The 23,324-nt window shown below is 47.1% G+C and overlaps 1 protein-coding gene across 2 annotated transcripts in view; it reads left to right on the top strand.

Moving 5' to 3' along the window:
• The window catches only part of SNX5 (sorting nexin 5), a 67,372-nt gene extending 60,732 nt beyond the window's left edge, over positions 1–6,640 (top strand). The window contains exon 14 of one of the 2 annotated variants that reach the window (XR_011700085.1): positions 6,443–6,640. The gene's annotated coding sequence lies outside the window, so the exon portion shown is untranslated. The remainder of the gene's footprint in view (positions 1–6,442) is intronic. The other variant, XR_011700086.1, reaches the window with a different exon arrangement.
• The last annotated feature ends 16,684 nt before the right edge of the window (positions 6,641–23,324 follow it).

The raw sequence follows: 23,324 nt of genomic DNA, 5'->3' as shown, positions 1-23,324 counted from the left end.
AGAAGGAGGGTTGGAAGCAAGATGGCCAGGCAGGTTTCTGGTGGCCATCCTCTGAGTGGGTGAGATGTAGGTCAGACAATCCCAGGAGAAGGTGAGCTGTGGAGGTAAAGGCCACTTAGAGAAACCTAGCAGAAATGTGGCCCCTCCAACTACAGGAGAGACTATAGCAGTATTTGAGATAAACACTTTGTCTCCTAATAATTTATGTAGCTGATTGCTGCTCACTGAGCCCAGAGAGGCTTTTTTCAGGGAAAGTCTAAATGTTAAACAAAGCAAAAGGTTAGCATACTGTGGGGGGTCTCAAACACACAGGGCAGCTCAAACACAGTGTTGGGATACGCTGAAGGGCATTCACACACAGGCATGGCAAAGAGGGGCCCTCCCCGATGCTGGATGTGCAGTGTTCAAGGCTGCTTTGTATTGACTCATCAAATATTTGTTTTCACCTGTGACCTTCAGACTTTCCCATCATGGGGATAATTTCAGCTGCAGGTGTGTTGGCAGTCACTTTGCATTTCAGCATGGGCCAAGAGCAGGGCAGGTTGGAAGAGCTTCTTATGAGCGCTGTTCTTGTCACAAGGTTTAATTCCAGATGTACCCACTGCCAGGCCCTGGTAAAACTCACCTTTACCCTGGGGGCAAGGCTCTTAGCAGCACTCTTTTCCCCCGTAAGTTTTTCTTGAGCAAAGGTGGTCTAGGGGAACTGGAACCTCTGTGCCTGTATGATCCAGGCTTGGCCACCCCTATTACCAGCTGGCCGAAATGACTGTTGCTCTAAACAGCAGTGGTTTATCGCTGCTCGGGACACCCTCTTTTTTCAAGCAAGCAGAAAGTGGACTCTCTTTACTGAAGCCGAAGTCTTCTTTGTCAGTTCAGTGCAAGAAAAGTACAAGCCATCTCATGATGCTTTATGGGCAGGTGAACACCTCTGTTCCTTTCAGACATCTTGTTTGCCCCCGAGGGAGAAGTTGGAGTCACTAGGGTGGAGCTGTTACAGTAAAGGTACTCTTATTGACCCCCTACGAAAAAGGCAACCCTTCTCCTGAAAGGTGGCTTCCCTTCAGACAGATTTTTGTGCTTTTAGAAAGGGAGCTTCAGATATTCACACAGCCTTATGGCTCCATTACATACAGGTTGTGATGAAGCACAGGACAGACTTTTCTCAGCAGTGGCTTCTTAGGGGCTGATTGATTCTCAGTGTGAGTGTGTTTGTTTCCTTTTGTGTTTACCAAATGTAACCTGCAACTCTTATTAATTATGGCAATACCCCCTGCTGCTTATAGCTATTTGGGCAGAACCCTTTATGTGCTTTCCACTAGCTAACTGCTGCATTGCTAACTAGACTATTTCCTGATAATATTTTTTTCTGTGTTTCTGAGGGAGCTTTCCTTTATCCTAAAGTGCTCTTCTTCCTAGCTCCCCAGCCTGGCTTGCTCTTGCCCTTGCTCCTGCTCCTGGCAGGGTGCCCCAGCTCTTTTGCAGGGTGACCTTGCTGATTTGGTAACCTGCTTGTTTGCAGACTTACCTGAACTCAGTCATGTCTTCCTTGGTCACTCTGAGTTTGCCTGTTCCTTTGCAACACAGAAAGGTAACGAGCTAAGCAGCTCTTTATGGGTGCGGCTACCAGCAGTGATGCTGTTTTTGTTCCCTCTTCCCAGAAAGGCAAATTGCTATAACTGAGATGTGAGCAACTGTGGACAGAGGCCAGGATTTGGGCTGGCTGTATGCTTATATGTAGGCTCTTGCTTTATGTGCCATTTGGGAATTACCAGCAACAGTGCTACAATCTCTGATTTTGGCAGTGTTGACAAAAATTCAATTGGTTTTATGCTCTGCTGTTGAAGTGCTGCTTTCATATAAATACCCTTACTAACCCTGGAGGGTGCATCTTTTCCCCAGGATTTATGTCTAATATAGCAACTGGTCAGAGAAATGGGCAGCAATGCTCTGCAGTGTTTTCTGGTATACTTGCAGGAACAAGTGTCCATGCTGGGCTCAAGCTGCATATGGATCAGGAAAACTTGTGACAGGACCTTTGGATGTGATTTGTTTCAGACAACAGCTTAACGTGACTTAACACAGCAAGGAGAAGTCCATATAAAACTAATTGTCTGTATTTGAAAGTGCAGCGCTTCTTCCTGTCTTACTCTCCCTCTTAATCTATGGTGCAGTTTGACCTCAGTCAATGCCTCCTGGACAGGAAGGGGAGAAGCAGCTCTTGCTCTAAGGTAAGCTGCTGCCAAGTGACAGAAGGCATCTTCCTGGCTAGTGCCAGTGTCTTACTAAAAGATTTTACAAAATTATTTTTGATTCAAACTTTTCATGCCTCTCAGGAGTTGTATGGTAGGTGTCTTCTGCATCTTTCAAGGTGACTGAATTGCTCTGGACAACCACATCTCCCATGAGATACTTTCCTTTTATCTCTGGAGAAGGTGCAATGCTACTATGAATTCATTCATAGACATCCATCCTGGGAGGTGAGGTCTCTCTGGGAAGAACAGGATTAAGTGACCATCAGACTACTTATCCTGTAAGTCACTGTTGCAGTGTGTTTTGAATCCACCTGATTGGGAGTATTAGCCAAAATATGTCTGGGGAATTTCCTTTTCCCATCAGAAAACCACTTGAAATATTTATGAAAACAGGTGCAAAAAAAAGTGAGCTGGATATTAAAATCACATTTTCTAGTCCTGCTAGCAGATTTGCATGGCTCTTGTGGGTCACTGCATCCCATTAGGAGTCACAAATGACAATTTTCATCAGTCAGTGTTTCACTCCATGTTCTCTAGCAGTCCCCAACATGCTTTGATATGACTTGGTCAGCAGCCTGACTTTACTGGGCTCTGCTTATTAGGGTGTGATGCACTGGGATGGCAGAATTGCCTGGTTACACAGTCTAGCAGTGGGATTAAAATCGAGCTTTTCACACAGCTGGCACTGACAGTGGGTCTGTTGTTCTGCAGCCTGGGATGTTCGGGATGTACTTTCCCAGGGAATCTGGATGTGCCATATTGGACTCAGGAAGTCTCTCCATGCCACTTCGTTTGCTCAGAGGCACTTCATCTCCATTTCCCTGTGCATCCTTTCATTCCCTGTGTCTGTTTTCATGTCAGCTTAGTTGCTGTCTCTGCATCTGTGTTTGTAACGAACAGGTTATCAGTGCCAATTCAGGTCACAATGTGCTCATTCAAGTGATAATATGCCACACTTCTTTACTGAAGTGGGGAACAATTCCTGAGAAAGTCTAGTGTTTCTTAATGTTGTCTCATTTGGAGACAGTGCTGTGCAGAAACATCTCTGGTGGGGACACTCACTTTTATGTGCTCTGTGAGGCCATTGGTCTATTTTGTTTTAAATGCTGAACACTGCCTGCTTGATGGACATTTAACCTGTGTTTTTAAAGATATCCATGTCAATATGCTGGTCAGTAGAGCTGCTGAACAGTGGCATTCAGAATCATGGAATCATTTTGGTTGGAGAAGACCTTTTAGGATCATCAAGTCCAGCCATAAGGGTGTGAGGACCAGGGCCGTTCAGTATCTTGGTGATCCACCATCAACTCTTGCTTCATCTTACCATTCTCCATAAAGCAGTTGCTTTCTGTTCCACATCCCCAAAACTGCTGGGCAATGCTATCAGTGTAGTGCAGACTGACTGTAGAGAGAGTGGTAGGATGTATTTGGCCCCTCACTGCAACGTCCTGAGGTCTTCTACCTTCATGGCTCTGTTGCTGTTCCCCTCAAGCCTCCTGACTGGACATTTGTGGTAGCTGCTGAGCAGTGTGGTCTAGCTGTGGCAGGACCATGAACCTGTCCTCCAGTGTGGTCCTCATGCTGAGCGTGAGCCTTATGCTGTTGTCTCCTGCTACATCTGCAGGTCAGCACTGCTCTCATTCATCTCTGAAGCCATTTTTATTCAGGGTAGGCCACATGGGGCTTCATTTTCAGGACTAGTATTGCCAGCTGACACAATAGCAAACATTGTGATACCAAGACAGAAATGAGCTTGGTGATGTTTAGGGAGATGTTTGGGTAAGTACTTCTAGCTGCAAAGAAGAAAGATGATGTGCAAGTCTGACATGACACAGTTGGGGTTCCACACAGTGGATCCCTGCAGCTGCTGGGGATGGGTTGAGTGTTTCCTTCTGTGGAAAGCTAGGAAAGGCTGTAAGTTCAGCCTTTCAAAATACTTCCATGCCAGCCAAAAGTCTCTTTCCACATGTTGGAAAGACGAATAAAATATACACCAGGGAGCAGGAAGAACTGGTCTTTTATTGCCAGCTTTTCTTGGCTAGTCAGTGAGGAAGAAAGGATGTTTCCCTCAGACCTTTTTTACATCCCTCTATCTTGATTTTTCCAATAGGATATTATGATCACATGAGTTAAGCAGAGCCCTGGGGAACAGCAATCTCCATACAGATGTGTGGCTGCCAGGATGCAAAGCTAGCAGCTGGGCTTGGATGTGCATATACTCACCACACACTTGGCATCCCTCAGCTGCTTCAACAAATTCCTTCCCCTCCCCTCAACCAAGACTACCTTTCCCCAGTTTCTGTCACTGCAGGCAGGTTGGGAGTAATGCCACCACACTGGCATTACTGGGGAGGGTCCTCCAAAAGTTTATCCCTGCTTCATCTCTCCAGTATTTCTTTACAGCTGGATCCATTCCATGATCAAGTTGCACCCCCAGTCAGGGAAGAGTGAGCCATGGCAGGTGGCCAGGAATGGGGAGGGGGTGTGCTGCCCATGGCTGCGGGGAGCCAGGCAGCACAAGACTGCCTGGCAGATTTGCTACCAAAAGCACTGCCAGGGAGAGTCAAGAAGAGGCTCTCATCTGGTTGGCCCATGAGTCTCTGCACTCCCTCCTGCATCTAGTTGCAGCTACCCTGCTCTGTCCAGGTGGCTATGGCTGGCCCACACTGTCCATATGGGAAGGAAATTGTCTTTCACCCCTGGTATGAGCCCCTAAAATCTCCTGGAAAAATCAGCATCAAAAATATTGACTGGTTCTTTCCAAGCGGTGAAGACTCCTGGAGCTGGCATGTCTGCTGTTGCACACCCTGGATGTCTATGGGAGCCAGAAAACCCTGCAGCATTAGAGGGGCAAGCCCTTGTTAGTATGCCTCGGTGACATGTTGCCCAGTGCTGAACCTGAGAGAGCGTGCTGGCAAATGCATGTCACCACAGAGTCCTTCCAGACTGGCCAGGAAAACCCCAGGAGGTAGAGAGATTGCAAGATTTGTACTGGAAAAATAAGTAAGTGTACTGTCTGTGGTGATCCTGTCTCCAGTGCACTCCTACAAAGCACTTCTCCCCTGCAACTTCTGCCCCAGGATATTAATGCTGAGAGATATCCCATGTTACTTAGCTATCTCCTGACATTGCTGGAAGGAGTAGGAGGGTGAACAGAGCCTGCGCTCTCTCTGCAAAATCAGCAGCTTCAGCCATGATAACTCAGCTGTTGGAGAAAGCAAATCTGGAGCTGGAGGGGACACAGCCTCTGCTGCTCTAGAGAGTATTGACAATAGTTACCAGCTGCTGTGGGATGGGCCGTCAGTTTGGATCAGCTACCCAAGGAGTGAAATATGTCTACCCATGCATCTGGACAGCACCAAGCACAATTGGACCTCCTCCTCATCACAGGTCTGGCTGCAGAGCAGCTAATCCAATATTGTTAATGACAATCAGAAAAGACATGATGTAATTTAGCTCGTTACACTCCTGCCCAAAGATAGTGGGAAAACATTACTTTGTATAAAGAAAAAACCTGACACTTCAAAATGCTATGGGAAGGAGGAAATAACTGTAAGAAAATAGACCAGACTGGGTCCTCCTTCCTCTGATGATCTGAAGGATGAGCAGAAGCACATCAGGTTACAGAGGCAGAGATGTATCTGCAGGTGGTCTGGCCCAAGGCTTTTCGTCATCTAGTGGTGTAGCTTCCTGAAATGCAGCAAGGAGATGGAAACCTCTGTCTTCAAGCAGTAATGTGCACAAAAGTCAAGCCTCAGAAACTGCACAGTGTTGTTCCCTCCCTTTCCCATTAGATCTGCTATCTAGCTCTTGCTGGCAGGGAAGGCACACAGTATTCACAGGAAAACCTTACCATGTGTGTGGATGCCTTATCTGACAGACAAGCTTTTCCTGGGAATGCACAGCCTACTTTGATGAAGGATGGGACGCAAAGGGTGAATATATGCCTGACAGAGAACTGAAAGGTCTCTGTGGTGATTGCAGCTCTTGCTTATAAGTGCAAGAGCTCAAAATCCTGGCCTGATGGAGCCAGCCTTGAGACTTGAATCCTTGCCCCTCCAACATTCCAAGGTATGGATTGCTTTAACCCTCTGTGGTCAGGTTGCTTTGGTGTGAGTATGTTTTGTTTTGGTTTTGGTTTTAAACACTTTTGAGATAGTGGGTGACAACACTCCTCCCTGTCTTTGCAGGTCATCTGCCATCACTGGGATCATGTGCTCCAGAGCACTAAGGTTTTCACTCAGAGAGAACCTGCTCACAGGTCCTCAACTTCACACAGAGTAAGCCCAGGACCCCGCCATGCAGATACGGGCAGTATCAAATCTGAACACCTGTAAGTATAAGCTGCATCTAGTGGTGGTTGCAATAGCAAATACAAGCCTGGAAAGTTGGAGGAGATGCCTTGCTCAGGTTTTCTGGCCAACAGTTGTAGTAATCTCCTTTAGGAATTGGGGCCCTTTGGTCTTGGCCTTCAGAGAAGTTCTGGCACACACCTGCTGGCATGTGACTGCTGAGATGGAAGACTAACAACCGCCTTACTGACATGTGTCTTTGTTGATGGAGAGCTGTCTTTGACTAGGAAATACTGAAACAAACCAGGGATCTTCTCTGACCAGGTCATTACCTGTCCTTTACTGGAGAGATGGCTCTCTATTTCTTATGGGCCATTTTCTTTAGTTCTAAGTGGTTTACTTGCATTTCTCTGCCTGGTTCTGTCTGGAACAATGTAGCTGTGAACTTCACTTGCCTCTAGCGAACATCAGAGGATCTAATTCAATGCCCACTAAAGGCAGGAACAATTTGTTGTTGGAATCAGTGGTCTCTGGAGCAGACACTGTGTAGCTGCTGATTTTTATTCCAGGCAATTGCAGTTAAAAGGAGTGAAGAAAAAAACCCCTACATTTTATTTTAAAAGTAAGGTGCTCAGGCCAGATCCACTCCCTGAGCAGCCAAAACAAGGATCCTAGTTAAACTAGGGTTTTGCTCCAGACGTCCCAAAGAAATGAGAGATAATGAACTGCTTACCTCTTGGGAAAATTGAGGCTGTTCTCTTTAAAAGAGAGATTTTACTTTCTCTCTTTGAATTTTGTCCTCTAAGCAAGTGAAAGGCTTTATAAAGAGAAGGGAGGAAAAAGCAAAACCCAGTGACCTAAAGGAAGTCATGTCAGGAACCTGCAATATAACCAGCCAGTTGTAAACCTCTGAAAGGTCTGGCCATGGCAGCACAACCCATACTGGCCTTACCAGTGAGCAGTAGCTGAGACTGTACCTCCAAGAGAGGGCAGGGGCTTACAGAAATTGCTAAATCTGTCAGCTGGGAGTATTTCTAGGAGGAGGGGTTGTGAGTTATTCCCACCTTTTTGAGTAATTTCTATTGCTTCCAGCAGAGGTGTTTCTGCACCATGCATAGTGCATGTAGACTGGTGCATACCACCAGCGACCAGGTTCAGCAGAGAAAATCGTAGGCAATGTAGGTTAGATCAGTGAACCTCTCCAAAGGATATTTCTACCAAACCCCCAAATTCCTGCTTTGGAGCCCAATATGGTAGTAGAGGGGGAGGCTATGCATCAGATAAACCTCATTTGCCATGTGGCTGTGGGAAATCTGACAGCAAGGACCACCTTAAAGGTGAGCAGCTGATACTTGGAGGAGCTGATGCCTGCCTGCTAGCAACAGGAGCTTAAGCATTTTGGGATGGCTGAAAGCTAGGGTGACTCCCCAAGTGGAGAGGGCCAAACCCAGCATGGCAAAGCATTCAGATATGCAAATATGGATGGGACACTAGGCTCCCACCTCAGCTCAGGATCTGACTCACAGCCACATTGTTGTTTTGGAGGGTGAATGACATGAAATGATTCTCTGTAACCAACTGCTAGCATTTGGCATGGTTGAGTCAGGGCCAGCAGGTGTAAAAACTAGCAAATTTGTTAAATGTTTTTGGAAGAGGGGAGATGTTAGGTTTTCTCCTTTGCTCTGGATTGTGGACCAGCTTGCATGCAATGCTCTTCCCAGCAAACACGAAGCTGGTTGGCAGAGTGTGTAACAAAAGGTCAGTTGGGTCTGTGAAGAGCTGACTTCTGCTGCCTCTCAGAGATGCCTCTGGGCCTGTCTTCGCTTGAGAAAAAAGGGTCTGTGGGAGGCTGGAGGCTTCCATCCTGTGATGGGCACAAAGTGATGGGAAGTGTGTCTTCTTCAACCTGGCAGGTGTTTTGCTGTTTCTGTCATGTGCCCTCCCCATGCTGTGGGATGGTGGTCCCCACTGGGTGACCTGTGGATCCCACACCCTGGATTTGAGCACTGTGAGGTCACATGGAAACCTGATGCTTTTGGGGCTGCTCAGTTTTTGTTTGCTGCCTTTGGAAATCTTTAAATATCCTTGTAACTACTGGAAGCTCAAGGAGAAACACCAAATGCTCAGTCTCATGACAAAGTCACGGACACCAGAGAGCCACCAGGGAAGCAGGACCCGGGAGCAGAACCCAGAAGCAGTTTGTGAGTAAAAAAATATATGTCTGTGTAATTCTCAGTACAAACTGCCAGTATGGGGGCCAAGCTGCAAGTAAGAGCTGCCAGGGAGGAGCATTGGGTGGTGTCCTACTTAAAAAGATAGGGGTGAAATTGTGTTTATTCCACACCACCCACATCAACATGGGAGGATAGGGTTTTCACCAGAAAATGCTGAAGTGCCAGAAGCTGGGAGCATATTTCTGTTCTACCTTGGTCAGGAAGGGGTGGACTGCTCCCTGAAACCTGATAGTGAACTTTCTTTTTCTGTTGCCTGATGGAATTGTGCAAAGTTGTAACTATTTCCAGAGCGAGCGAGGAGTAACTGTGACTGAAGCTGGCAAGCTGTACTTGTTGCTGGGCTCATTGGAAGGGTCAGAACCACCCTAGGACCGAACTGTGCTGGGACGCGCCCCCCCCAGATGGAGCTGCCACAGAGTCACTGCCTGGGACCAGGACTCCAGTGTGCCATTTGCCACTGCCAACTCTGCTGCTGTACCATTGTCCCTGGAGAGAGAGAGCCCCTGCACCCACACCACTTGCAGGCACTGCACCACTATGGGAGTCAGAGACTGTGCCCGCATCGCCATTGCCAGAATCAGCATACCGGCAGTGCAATGCTGATTTGATGACATAGCTTCGCAGGGTTTTGTTCTGCCCCTATTCTCCATGGTTTGTCTGGTCAGGGAGGGTGTTAAACCACAGAAACTTGTTTGCCACATTTTTTTTTTTGTTCTCTCAGCCCACATGATCCAGCACAGGGGCCCTCTGCCACCTTGTCTTTGTTCCCAGGAGTCCGCGTGACATGGCGTACAGGAATGTCCGCCATCTTGCTTTGCTCCAGAGGGGACCAGGCAATATCCTGCTTTTGTTGGTTAAACTATTCTTTCTTTTGAACAAATTTCTTTTTAATGTTGTGTTTATTGCTATTTTCTTCAGTAAATTGTAACTCTAAGTATAATCTTTCTTAGTTTTTTTTCTTTGTTTTCCCTTCCACTATTGAAAGGTGGTGTCTTGAGTGGTCTTAATTTTCCCTAATGAGTTTTTAAAACCACCACAAGTGGCTATTTAATTGTGAAGAATTACAGAGTCACTGGGACTAGATTGCTTATTTGACTTTCCTTAGGCTTTATCCAAAGCCTGCTAAAAGCTAATAAAATTTTCTTTTCCACCAACTTCCATGGGCTTTGGATCTGGATCTTTGTGTCTACAGGTTTATCTCAGTTTCCTGGAACTCATTCACTGTTTGAATTTGCTAAGTATATTTACTGCCAGGCTGCTTTCTTCTTTAACTCCTGCTGGCTGATTGCAAAAGGTTCTCAGCAGCTGCTGGTTACAGAAGCAGCTTTGCTCTTTCAAAATTGGCCATGTATGTCCCTGGGTGTCGCCTTCTCCTGCTGGCTTCATGTAAGGCTTAAAATGTCACAAAATCTTCTATGGACCTGCCTCTTGCAAATTATTTGGTGCAGATAGAGAAGGTTCAGGAGCATTATTCATATTTTTCTTTGGTTTTGAGCCTCAGACAGTCTTTCACAAAAGCATGGGCTCCCTGGGAGTGATGTTTGCTCTGCATTTACTCCCTGTTTATTCACTTGGTCACAGTCAGGCACAGTACCAGCTGCAGCATTCCTGGCACTGTCTGCCTGCCCCTTGATCTCCATGTGAACCTTGCCACTTTCCACAAAATAGGAGATGGAAACACCTGAACATAAAACTCCTTGATCCTGAGCCAGCAGCATGAGTAGGGTAGACCATAATAATATAATAAATGCAGCTTCATTAATACACTCAATTGTTAAACAAGTATACGTAAATAATATGTTCTATTTGGCTTAACTAGATTTTATTTGAATTACTGCAACATGATACAGAACAATTGTGGGGTGACAGTGTACTTTTTGCTAGGTAAATAGGGAAGAAGCATAGTCTTGTGGTCACAAACCTGCCCTTTAGGCTGGGAGATGGGGGGGTTGTGTTGGATCCTCCTATGACATCTTGGTGCTGTGTTTTTCAGCGGCAGTGCAGGCATGAAGACCTGTCTACTGTCTGCTTGAAGTGAATGCTTTTTCATTAGGTGTAAGGGTGAAAAGTCATCTTATTAGCAACAGTCCATACTACAAGCCCTTTCCTCCCTTTTCTAATACTAATATAATACTGTTAAATGAGGAAAATTTTCTAGTGAAAGCCCTGGCTGTAAGCGTTCTGAAGAACAACATGGCCTGACATTTAAAAATAGAGGAACCCAAAATGAGAGGGTAGTTTGGAGAGCAGAGGCTGGTGGAGGAACAGGGCTGAGCCACTGCATTGCCTGAGAGTCCTCATCTTTGAAGCCCTTGCAGATAAGGGAGAGCCATCACTGCAGACAGTTCACCCTGTTGCACCTCCCAAGAGATGTCACTTCTTGGTGTCACTTCCAATCTCCCACCCAGAAGCACAGGTGCTGATGGTTGAACAAGGCTTTGATGATCATAAGAGTTCCCTCAGTAATATCTACAGACTTGCAAGCAAGTATGTTACTTGCTTATCCACTTGAACTAGGGCAGGTTGACAAGTACCTACTCTTGCTTTTTTAGATGTAAGTGGAAATGTGACAGTTTTAGGAAAAAGCATCTCATCCAAGAGTCAAGATAGTCCTTTAAATACAAATAAGTGTAGAGGCAGCAATACAGACAAGCTTTTAATTGTATTCCCTTGAGTACACAGAGTCAAAGTACAGCTTGTAGTATATATATAAATCCAGGGACAATCTGCAGCTTTCCAGTAATGAGTATGCTAGCTTTATTCTGGGTCAGTGGTTGCCCTGTCCTCTTTCGTGCTGGTGGGATCTCCTACCATTCTAGCATAGGTGACTGCCGCTGGGAACTCCAGCTGAATCTGCTCTTCTAACAGGACATGGACACATGAAATTACAGCATGTGTCTAACCAGGACAGCTGAGAAAAAGTCCAAAAAGTATGACCTCTGTAGGATCCCCTGCCCTCTGTTTAGTTTTGCGCATGTGCTACTATATCAGAAAGACCCCAAAATGTGCTATTTGAAAGGATTCAGTGTGGGCGCTTTTTAAGATAATCTTGGTGCTTATGTCACATCTAAATGCTTGGATTTTACATGTTGTTCTGTATAAGTGATTCCCAGGTGGTATGAAGAGATTAATTAACTTCACAAGAGTCACTGCCCCTGGCAGTGGAAATGGGAACCACTTCTGCTGGCTGGGAGAGATCCACACTGCATCGGCAGGTCCAGGTGCTCAGCTCCTGGGAGGTATGAGCATGCCCATTGACCATGGGACAGCTGTGCTGTGTCAGAATGCTTCAAACTGACCAGTGTCATGATGACCTGATTCCCAACTTTCCCACTCAATCTCCTTTCACTCCAGTTTTACTTTTAAGGCCCCTGTCAAATACCAAATAACACTGCCCCTTGCCAAGTCAATCATTGGCCAGAACTCTTTTAAAGCAAACTGCAGGCTTTCCAGTGTTCATGGTCATGCTGGGAGAGCAGAGCCTAAGTGCAAGTGGCTGGGAACGAGCCTCCCTCTCCAGAGCAGATTTTATTTCAGCATACCTGAAAAATAAGGTGATGGCACCAAGATGTCAGGCCAGGTTGGAGTCACTGTTGTGTTAGGTAGCGCACGAATATCCATGGAACTTAAAACTGACTGGATGAGCCAGGCAAATAGCAGGGGATGAGCAATGGTACATCTAAGGGAAGAAGTGTTAAGTGTTCTACAGCTATCCTTCAGAGCTCCCCTTGGAGACACAGGGAGAAGCCTACAGTGCATTTTACAATTTTGAGATGCCTTCCCCTTGCCAGAGTTCAATGGTGCCGTGACAGGGCTGGCACAAGCAGCCACCCTTGTGTGTCAATTCAACGCCAGTCTGTTGTGTTGTGGGGGGAAACAAGTGAGAGACCTCTGGCACACCTGAAACTGGACTTTGAATTTCTCCCACAATTCCCAGCTACCCCCTGCACACCCAAAAATTTTCCCCAAGCCACAAACACATGATGTTTTGACACCTCAACATAAGCCTTCATATTGTGCTGCTGGAGTAAGGTCTGGGGCTTGCATGGTGCTATGCTGCTGACTCACGCATTAGTTCAAGCTCCTCACGTTGTGGAAATGTCAGCCTGGAACCTGGGTGTAATCATATATGTACTTGGAGAGGTCTTTTTTTTTTTTTGGCTAATATAAAAGTCTTTTCTCTGCTAAGAGACAGGATTCTGAATATGAAGTGTTGTGTGCAGGCAGCAAGCACAGTGTGTTCTTGGATAGCAATGTGCGGGTACACAGTTCTGCCCCAAGAAGAGTAATTCAGAGTTAGGATTTACATTAGCATTTTTCAGTGCCACCTCACACATAGATTTAACCCCAAGCCTGAGGTTTTCAGCTATATTTTTTGGAAGGAAAACTGCTTAAAAATATTTTTTAAAATTTTCTTTTCTCTTTTTATTTCTTCTTCTTTCTTCATCTTTTCTTTTCCTCTTACTTCTTCTCATGATCTGCTTCACTGGTGCTGTTAAAGAGTCAGTATGCCAGTTCAACTTCTCTGGATAAATAACCATCCTAGGTGTGACTGGTTTAGAGACCATCTGATACATTTCAATGCTCATGTGGCAGACATCAGGACATGGAAATAAAGAGATTCAACAAAATTCAGGTGGAGGGCTTGTCTGCTTTTTGCTAATGCACAGGAGCAGAGGAATGCGCAGTAAGCTCAGGTGGTGTTGAGCTCAGAGGAGGAAGGTTTCTGTCCCACTCCTCAGACCAGAAGGATGGCAAGGGCAGAAAGGGTGCCTGGGTCCCACACAAAATCTCTCCCAGACACAGCTAGCACCCAGTCACAGGTACAACCTGACTCCTGATGCCACAGCCCATCTGCACACTTGCCTGTTCTGCCCAGGCTGCCCTGGACTGAAAGGGATCCAACCACTGTGTCTTGGTTTGAGGGGAAAAACCAAAATGTTTACCCACAAGCGGGGGAGGGGGCCTTCCCCACAATAATCACGCCACTCTTTATCAATTTTAAGAAAAGGAATTTTAATACAAGAAGGATAACTGTTCTTAACTGATATATATATATATGTGTGTATATATATATATATATATATATATATATATATATATATGTGTGTGTGTGTAAACAGACTAGTGCAAACCGCTTCCCCAACACCACAAGAGGGAGGGAAAAAAAACCAACAACAAAACCCAGCAGGTTTTCCTCCAGGAGGAAAGTTATACTTAGGCAGTGTCAATGTCACAGCCCGGCTGGCTGCAGAGTGAGTTTTCAGTCCCTCTCCAGTGAGACAGACGAGTGGTGAGTTGTCAGATGAACTCTGTCTCTTCCCCCTGTGTTTCTTGTCCAAGAAGCAGAAACACGAGCAGCCAGAAGCAGTCCCGGGGCAGGCAGCAGCAGCAGCGAGCCGGCTTCTCCTCAACCCCACACACACCCCCAACTCCCAGCCGTGTGTAGTCCCCAAGAACAAAAGAGACAAACCTGCCCCCACCCAAGTGATCAGCAGTTAACTACTTTCTTTGTTAACTACTGGCATGGGCAGTTAGTGGAAGGGGAGAGAATTTACATAATAATTCCAAACTATGACATTATCCACCCCAAAATTCTCTTCCATGCCAATACTCTACATCAAACTTAAATTTTATTTCAAATATTTAAATGTTTCCAAATACAGTAATATGAGTCGTTTACCCAGAGATAAGTTCCCCTTGAGGTATACATCGTGTCTCTCCATCTTCCTGCATCACCCACCAGGTGGAACCAGATCCTTGAGCAAAGACAAGCCCACGAATGGGTTTGCCTTTGCCTGAGGCAGGGTTAATCCAGACTGTTTTCCCTAGCATACCTCTCAGGTGTATTACGGGGACTTTATCTCCATCTACTGTGTGAAGGGGTTCTGATTGGGCAGGACCGGCTCGATTGACAGAGCCTCTAATGTTGACTAGCCATGTAGCCTTTGCTAAGTGTTGATCCCAGTGTTTGAAAGTCCCTCCACCCAATGCCTTCAAAGTGGTTTTCAACAGTCCATTACACCGTTCAACTTTCCCGGCAGCTGGTGCATGGTAGGGGATATGATACACCCACTCAATGCTGTGCTCTCTCGCCCAGGTAGCAACTAAGCTGTTCTTGAAATGAGTTCCATTATCTGACTCAATTCGTTCTGGTGTGCCATGTCGCCACAGGACTTGTTTTTCCAGGCCTAGGATGGTGTTCTGGGCAGTGGCAGGAGGCACTGGGTGTGTCTCCAGCCACCCTGTGGTTGCTTCCACCATGGTGAGCACATAGCACTTGCCTTGGCGGGTCTGTGGCAGTGTAATGTAGTCAACCTGCCAGGCCTCCCCGTACTTACACTTATCCCAGCGTCCACCATACCACAGGGGCTTCAGTCTCTTAGCCTGCTTAATGGCAGCACATGTCTCACAGTCATGGATAACCTGAGAGATAATGTCCATGGTTAAATCCACCCCTCGGTCTCGTGCCCATTTATAAGTGGCATCTCTGCCCTGATGGCCCGAGGCATCATGGGCCCATCGAGCCAAGAACAGCTCTCCCTTGTGCTGCCAGTCCAGATCTGTCTGTGATACTTTCACTTGCGCAGCTCGGTCTGCCTGTTGGTTGTTGTGATGTTCCTCATTGGCCCGATTTTTGGGCACGTGTGCGTCTACGTGGCGGACTCTCACAATCAGCTTCTCTACTCAGGTGGCGATGTCTTGTCATATATCGGCAGCCCAGATGGGTTTCCCTCTGCGTTTCCAATTGGTTTTCTTCCATCAGTCTAACCATCCCCAGAGAGCATTGGCCACCATCCATGAGTCAGTGTAGAGGTAAAGCTTTGGCCATTTCTCTCGTTCAGCAATGTCCAGGGCCAACTGCACGGCTTTAAGCTCTGCAAACTGACTTGACCCACCTTCTCCTTCAGTAGCTTCTGCAACTTGTCGTGTGGGACTCCATACAGCTGCTTTCCATTTGCGATTAGTCCCTACAATGCGACAGGAGCCATTAGTGAAGAGGGCGTAGCGTATTTCCTCTTTTGGCAATTGATTGTATAGTGGAGCTTCTTCCGCATGTGTCACCTGCTCTTCCTCTTCATCTGCTAGACCAAAATTTTCACCTTCAGGCCAGTTCCTGATGATTTCCAGGATCCCAGGGCAATTTGGTTTTCCCATACGGGCGCGCTGCATAATCAGGGCAATCCACTTGCTCCAGGTAGCATCAGTGGCGTGATGTGTAGGGACAGCCTATCCTGACAACATCCACTTCAGCACTGGTAGTCGAGGTGCCAGAAAGAGCTGTGCTTCCGTCCCAATCACCTCTGAGGCGGCTTGAACTCCTTCATAGGCAGCTAGGATCTCTTTCTCTATTGGGGTATAGTTGGCTTCAGATCCTCTGTAGCCTCGGCTCCAGAATCCAAGTGGTCGGCCTTGAGTCTCACCAGGCACCTTCTGCCAAACGCTCCAAGACAGGCCATTATTCCTGGCAGTGGAATAGAGCATGTTCTGTATTTCTGGTCCTGTCCTGACTGGTCCAAGGGCTACAGCCTGAGCAATCTCATGCTTGATCTGGTCAAAGGCTTGTTGCTGCTCAGGACCCCAGTGGAAATCATTCTTCTTACGGGTTACCAAGTAGAGAGGGCTTACGATCTGACTGTATGCTGGGATATGCATCCTCCAGAACCCTATGGCACCCAGGAAGGCTTGTGTTTCCTTTTTGCTGGTAGGTGGAGACATTGCTGTGATCTTATTGATGACTTCTGTTGGAATCTGATGGCATCCATCCTGCCACTTCACTCCCAGGAACTGGATCTCTTGGGCTGGTCCCTTAACCTTATTCTGTTTGATGGCAAAGCCAGCTCCCAAAAGGATCTGGATGATTTTCTCTCCTTTCTGAAAAACTTCTTCTGCTGTGTCCCCCCACACAATGATGTCATCAATGTATTGCAGGTGTTCTGGAGCCTCACCCTTCTCCAGTGCAGTCTGGATCAGTCCATGACAGATGGTGGGACCGTGTTTCCATCCCTGGGGTAGTCGGTTCCAGGTATACTGCACGCCCCTCCAGGTAAAAGCAAACTGTGGCCTGCACTCTGGTGCCAGAGGAATGGAGAAGAACGCATTAGCAATGTCAATAGTGGTATACCACTTTGCTACCTTGGACTCCAGCTCATACTGGAGCTCCAGCATGTCCGGCACAGCGGCACTCAGCGGTGGGGTAACTTCATTCAAGCCACGATAGTCCACAGTCAATCTCCATTCTCCATCAGACTTACCTGCAGGCCAGATGGGGCTGCTGAAGGGTGAGTGGGTTTTGCTGACCACCCCTTGGCTCTCCAGTTCACGGATCATCTTATGGATGGGGATCACAGCATCACGGTTCTTTCGGTATTGCCAATGGTGCACTGTTGTGGTGGCGATTGACACCTGCTGTTCCTCAACTTTCAACAGTCCGACAGCAGAAGGACTTTCTGAGAGACCTGGCAATGAGTTCAATTGTTCAATCCCTTCTGTCTCTACAGTGGCTATTCCAAAAGCCCATCTATGCACCTTTGGGTCCTTAAAATATCCATTCCTGAGGTAGTCAATGCCCAGGATATATGGGGCGGCTGGACCAGTCACAATGGGGTGTTTCTGCCAATCTCTCCCTGTCAAGCTCACTTCAGCTTCTAGCACAGTCAACTCTTGAGATCCCCCTGTCACCCCAGAAAAAGAAATAGTTTCTGAGCCCACATGTCCTGATGGCATTAATGTGCATTGAGCGCTGGTATCAACCAAAGCCTTATACTTTTGTGGGTCTGATGTACCAGGCCATCAAATCCACACAATCCAATAGACACGGTTGTCCCGTGCCTCTACCTGGCTAGAGGCAGGGCCCCCCTAACACTGGTCTTGGTCATAGCAGTCGGAACCTTTTCTCGATGAGTACACCTGGGAGGTGCCCTCCTGTGGGTCAGATTCTTGCCCATGGGAAACTGGGACTGCACGTACTCTCACTGACCTTCTTCCATTCTCCTTCAGTTCTTGTACTCGGGCTGCAAGGGCACGGGTGGGTTCCCCACCCCACCGTCCCATGTATTCTCCATGTTTGGCCAGGAAGTACCACATCTCGGTTCGTGAGGTCTGTCCACTTTCTCTGGTTGGGGGGCGTCTGGCTCTGACTTCAGAGGTTTTCATTCACACTGGTGCCACTTGGAGACTGGCCCTAATCTCCGCTCTAATCTCCTCTCTAAGTTTCCTCTGCTTATTCTTTACCTCTGCAACCAATGTCTCTACAGCAGAAATATGGGCCTGCATTGGGCTGTGGGTCATGCCTTCATATATCTGCAGCTCATTTGCTACAGCACCCACTGTTTCTTGGTTCTCTTCCCTATACATGGATGCCAGGAAATCGGTGTATTCAGCTGGCCCCATGTGTGAAAGGTTCCACCACATATGTGGTGTGCATCTGACCTTGTCAGGGTCATTATTGGTTTGCCCACCCCTTCCAAAAAGCACTTCCATCATTGCCATCTCCCTCAGACGTAAAATTCCTTCTTCCATCATCTTCCAAGTCTTCTTAATGTGATGTTCCTGCAGGATTTCTCTATAAACAAACTTCTCTCTTACACTCATTAGAAGTCGTGCCCGGAGTGAAAGGGGCTTTGATTCCCTCACAGACACCTGTTCAGTAGCCACATCCTGGGCCAGAGTCCCCAAAAACCTGGCTTCAGCACCATCCAGTTGTAAGGTTTCACCCATAAGGTCCCAAACTCGGATCAACCAAGTCAGGATGGGCTCGCCCGGGTGTCGAGCAATGTCTTTCCGCAAACCACGGAGGTTATCAAATGATAATGACTCAGTGATGATCTCAGGCTCTGGGTCTGCTTGCTGTGAAGGTGCAGCGGCCCCCTCATCATCTGCTGGACAGTCTGGTTTGGTCTTATATTTCCTTTTCTGGATAGGGGCAACTTCCATAGGCTTGGACTGTCCCCCTGGTTTAGCCTCGTCCTGTGTCACTGTAACATCAGAGGTTTTACCCTCTTCCCCTTTTTTAGCCTTGTCCTGTGTCACTGTGACGTCAGGTGTTTTACTCTCTTGCTTTTCCCCCTTCACTGTGACATCAGGGGTTTTACTCCCTTTCTTTTCCCCCTTCACTGGGCTAGGCTTTGAATGCATTCTCGAAAAATGGCCCTACCTTCAAACATCCTGTAGGCCACAGGGATACAACCTTGCAGAAAAACCATAAAGAGCAAGATATCTCTGGCATCCAAGGAGAATTTAAACATCCCAAAAGCCGTTGTAGCAGACTTGAATGGGGAATGGACAAAGGGTTGGGAGAAAAAACTCCTCTTTGTTCCTTCCCATGGGTCAGTACTATTATCACTAAATCCCCAGAGGTAGCAGCTTAGGTTACGGCGGGAAAACAGCCTTGAGAACAGCATCCAAATGACACCCACAGGCATGGAATTCATAGCACCATAAATCCAGAGTAAGAACTCAATAACAATTGCAGCTATTTGAGTTTTACTTATTGATTTGTTGATAAGACTTAAACCTGCCGCTCCTTTTGGCATGAATTTGTACCAACAAAAAGCCAATATATTATACAGGATGGTCCTGATGAACCCTAAACTCAATACACACATGGTGCCACAAGAACAGTTATCCTTCTTTGTTTACAAGCCCCAAACATTGGGCGCCAAAAATATGTCTTGGTTTGAGGGGAAAAACCAAAATGTTTACCCACAAGTGGGGGAGGAGGCCTTCTCCACAATAATCACGCCACTCTTTATCAAATTTAAGAAAAGGAACTTTAATACAAGAAGGATAACTGTTCTTAACATATATATATATATATATATATGTATATATATGTAAACAGACCAGAGCAAACTGCTTCCCCAACACCACAAGAGAAAAGAAAACAAAACAAAAACCCCCAAAACCAACAGGTTTCCTCCTGGAGGAAAGTTATACTTATGGCAGTATCAGTGTCACAGCCTGGCTGGCAGCAGGGTGAGTTCCCAGATGAACTCTGTCTCTCTGTGTCTCTTGTCCCAGATGAAGAAGGAAAACTGGAAGCGATGAACTGCTGCATGTCCTGGAAAAAAGAGCTGCAAGTTCTCTCTCCCAGGTTGCTGCCCCAGGGCAACAGCAGCAGCGAGCAGCCAGAAGCAGTCCGAGGCAGGCAGCAGCAGCAGCCTGGAGACAGCTTCTCCTCTACCCAGCACACACACACACAACAACTCCCAGCTACTTTTTTGTTAACTACTGGCATGGGCAGTTAGTGGAAGGGGAGAGAATTTACATAATAATTCCAAACTACAACAGCATGCAACTGAGAAGCTGAAATTAGGGGTTGCCATGTCTTTTTGGTGTTAAGCCTTATCCACAGAATATATGTCTGGGGGTCTGAAATCAGATGGTTAACACTCCAACACTCCTGGCTGAGCCACAGGAGGTGGTGTACCTTCACAACCCTCCCTCTGTGGAGATAAATCTGTTTAAATTCTCACACAGAAGAGGTTTAAGTTCTGCTTAAAATATCTTCAAAGAGAAATGAAGGAACTGATAAAGCACACAGATACTTGATATTGTCCCATAAAGCTCATGTCATCATGCACTGAGATGGCCCAGAGCAATCTTCCACCAGATTTCAGATGGCCTTACACAGTGGGAGCCCAGTTATGACCAGGAGGGCAGCAGAAAGGATGCCCCAAGAACACGATGTTCTTGATGAGGCCAGCAGGCAATGTAGCAAGTAGCTGGAACTGAGGAGGAAAGAAAGAGGTTTGCTTCTCAAACCCTTCATCAGTCAATTTAACTCCAAGCTCCTTACAATGCCATCTACTTCTGTAATAGTTCAGTTGTCAGTAGGCCCAAAGACAAAGTCATTGAACTTTTGGCTTCTGGTGACTGCCTGGCTAGTGTTCCTCCTGCCAGCACTTGTGGCATCTCACAGAACAGAGCTTTAGGGATGGGAGAACAGCAGAATAGGAATCTAAGGCATGAACACCATGAGTTTCCTAGAAAAGTGTTATTTTACAACCAGGGCAAAGCCCAGCTGCTGAGACACAGGAATTTAGTGCCCACTGGCAACTGGGCTGTCCCACTACTCTCTGGCTGCTAGTCCACCAAAGTGGGGGTATCCTGCAGGTCTGGGTTCATATTTCATATTCAGGTTGTAATTTACAATCCCATGTGGAGGTAGGTGGAAAGGGGGTTTAGGGAAGGCTGAGCAGGAGGTGTGTCTTGCTCCCAAAGCACATACAGCTGTGGCATGTTGCATTTTCTAATCCAAGCTTCAGCCATGCCATTGCAGAAACCTGAGTGAGGAAGGAGAGGAACAATCTAAAAGCTCTTGCACTGTACTCTGCTGCAGCACCCCCATCTAACTTCTATCACTGGAGCAGGGCTGCTGCTTATCAAACCCAGACAAGCAACTGCTTGGCAAGGCACACAGGCCACCATGGAGCCAAGAGGAGGCCAGACATACTGATTTCTGCTTTTATGAAAAAGGAGGGGCTGCTTTGAGAGTCTTCAAAGGGATCGAGTGTATATGTGGGGCTGCTTGGAGGATTGGCTTGGCTGGTAGACAACACAGGATCACGTTCCTAGTGCAGGCAGCCGCTGCATCTCGAGCGAAGGACTACTCTGTTCTTGTTCCTACCAGTTTTTTTGTGTATTCCTGTAGCAGTAAGTATTCCATCATGGGAGTGAGGGGGGCAGGCACCTCCAGACCTCCACAAGGGCTCAGGATTGAAATGTGCCACCAAGCCCAGGCAGAGCTGACTGCTCTCCTATAAGAAACCACAATCTGTGCCTGTCTGGGCGCTCAGCCACAGCCTGGATACGGATCTCATGGGGATGGGATGAAGCATTTGGTTGCAGTCCCAGTTGGCTCCCCAGGTAGGATTTCATGGTCATCTCTGCACAACTGAGCCTGGACCTTCAGAAGGAGCTGGGCTGGAAGGGACTTCAGAGAGCCCTGCAGACCTTGTGGTAGCATTTGTTTGATGACTGCTGTGCAGAGCTAAAAATACTTCAGCTATGGTTATGAATATAGAATAACTAATACATCCAGTGAAAGATTAGGAGCTGTTCCAGGGCTAAATAGCAGCTTCTTCACCAACAACCAAAGACTTGTGGATGCAAAAATAACTGGGAACTGAAAAACTTGAGCTGGAGCAGGTAATTTTCAAATTGAACTAAAAGAAACTTTCTAGTGGTGAAGATGACCATAGAAAATCACCAGCACTTTGGTTGCTTTAACAACAGACCTCTGGATTTGGGCTGGATACTGCCTCTGGGCAGGAGTTGGGAGAACTATTATTTAGGGAGAATGGCTTCACTATGGTGTAAAGGCAAATTACACTGATAATATGTTATCCCAGTGGCCTGGATCAACAGCATAGTGCAAGAATCAGAGCGAAACACCATGATGGGAGGTATAAACTTCATGTCTTAAAAAGTAGGGGGGAAAGACCTAAGAATAGACCAACCGTGGATGCTGAGTGGAGGGCTGTGGCGTGAGTCAGCTTCCAGCCATGGAGAGGCTGGTAATCAGAGGGCAAGCAAGGTTTTCAGACATCTGTCTACAGACACAAAACACATTTGAGGAAGGAGAAGAGGGAGGCATCCTCGGAGAACATCTGTGCCATGGTGGCAGAGGACACCCAGGCTCACATCCCAGCTCTGGCTGCCTGGAGTTTCACCTCATGCTGTGCATTTCCCCACACAAGTCCCTTGCTCTGTCCTCTCTGTTGTTCTGTACTGAAGTAGACAGTCAATTATTCACCTGGCTGGAGACAGTAAGAGTGAGCCCAGCTCCCTTTGCCCCAGGTGCTTGGCTGGGGCAGTGCATGCCAGTCCCTGCCCCACCAAAAAATACTCAGTGCTTGGCTAAGAGAGCTTGAAAGAGCCCAGCCCCACATTTCTCACATCCAACAGGCATGACAGAACACACTGGACTCCTCACAATGCTCATGGCAAGGCAGGTGGCTGGCTGTCTGCTCCATCATGGCTCCATCCAGGGAAACAGAGGCCTGGGTGTTTAGAACTTCAGTGCTGTTCAGCCGCTGCATTCCTGCTTCCAAGAGCTTTGGTTTGAAGAAGGTCCTTGGTGAGTTTAATGAGCTGATGATCCCAGATGCACTGGGGCAGAGCTGGATCCCAAACCTTTGTGCCTTTTCTTGCAGGCATCATGGCCATCATGGGTCTTCCCAGCCCAGGTCCCTGCCTAAAGTGGTGAACCCTGTCTGCTTTGCCTGCAGTCTGTTGAAACGCTTATGGAAAACCTAAAAGAGCCTTCAAGTTCTCATGAGAACTGAGTAGCGTTTGTGCCTATTTCCAGTCCCTCTGCAGAAGCCATATTACCATGTTCAGTTGAAATGTTTCTCCATTAGTATATTTTTCCTCTTATCCCATCATATCAGCCTGCATGAAAGAGTCTCCCCTTGCCATTGTGTCGAGATGTACCAGGCAGGACCTGCTGCCCTCCCCAGCCTGGCTGCAATGGCACAGCTTTTTCTCTGTGCAAGGGGTGACAATCTGGTGGCAGCTGATATAAATCCCAGGAACACCAC

Source organism: Pithys albifrons, chromosome 2 (assembly GCF_047495875.1).
Source record: "Pithys albifrons albifrons isolate INPA30051 chromosome 2, PitAlb_v1, whole genome shotgun sequence".
Lineage (NCBI taxonomy): Eukaryota > Metazoa > Chordata > Aves > Passeriformes > Thamnophilidae > Pithys > Pithys albifrons.
This window is presented reverse-complemented; position numbering and strand designations above follow the sequence as displayed.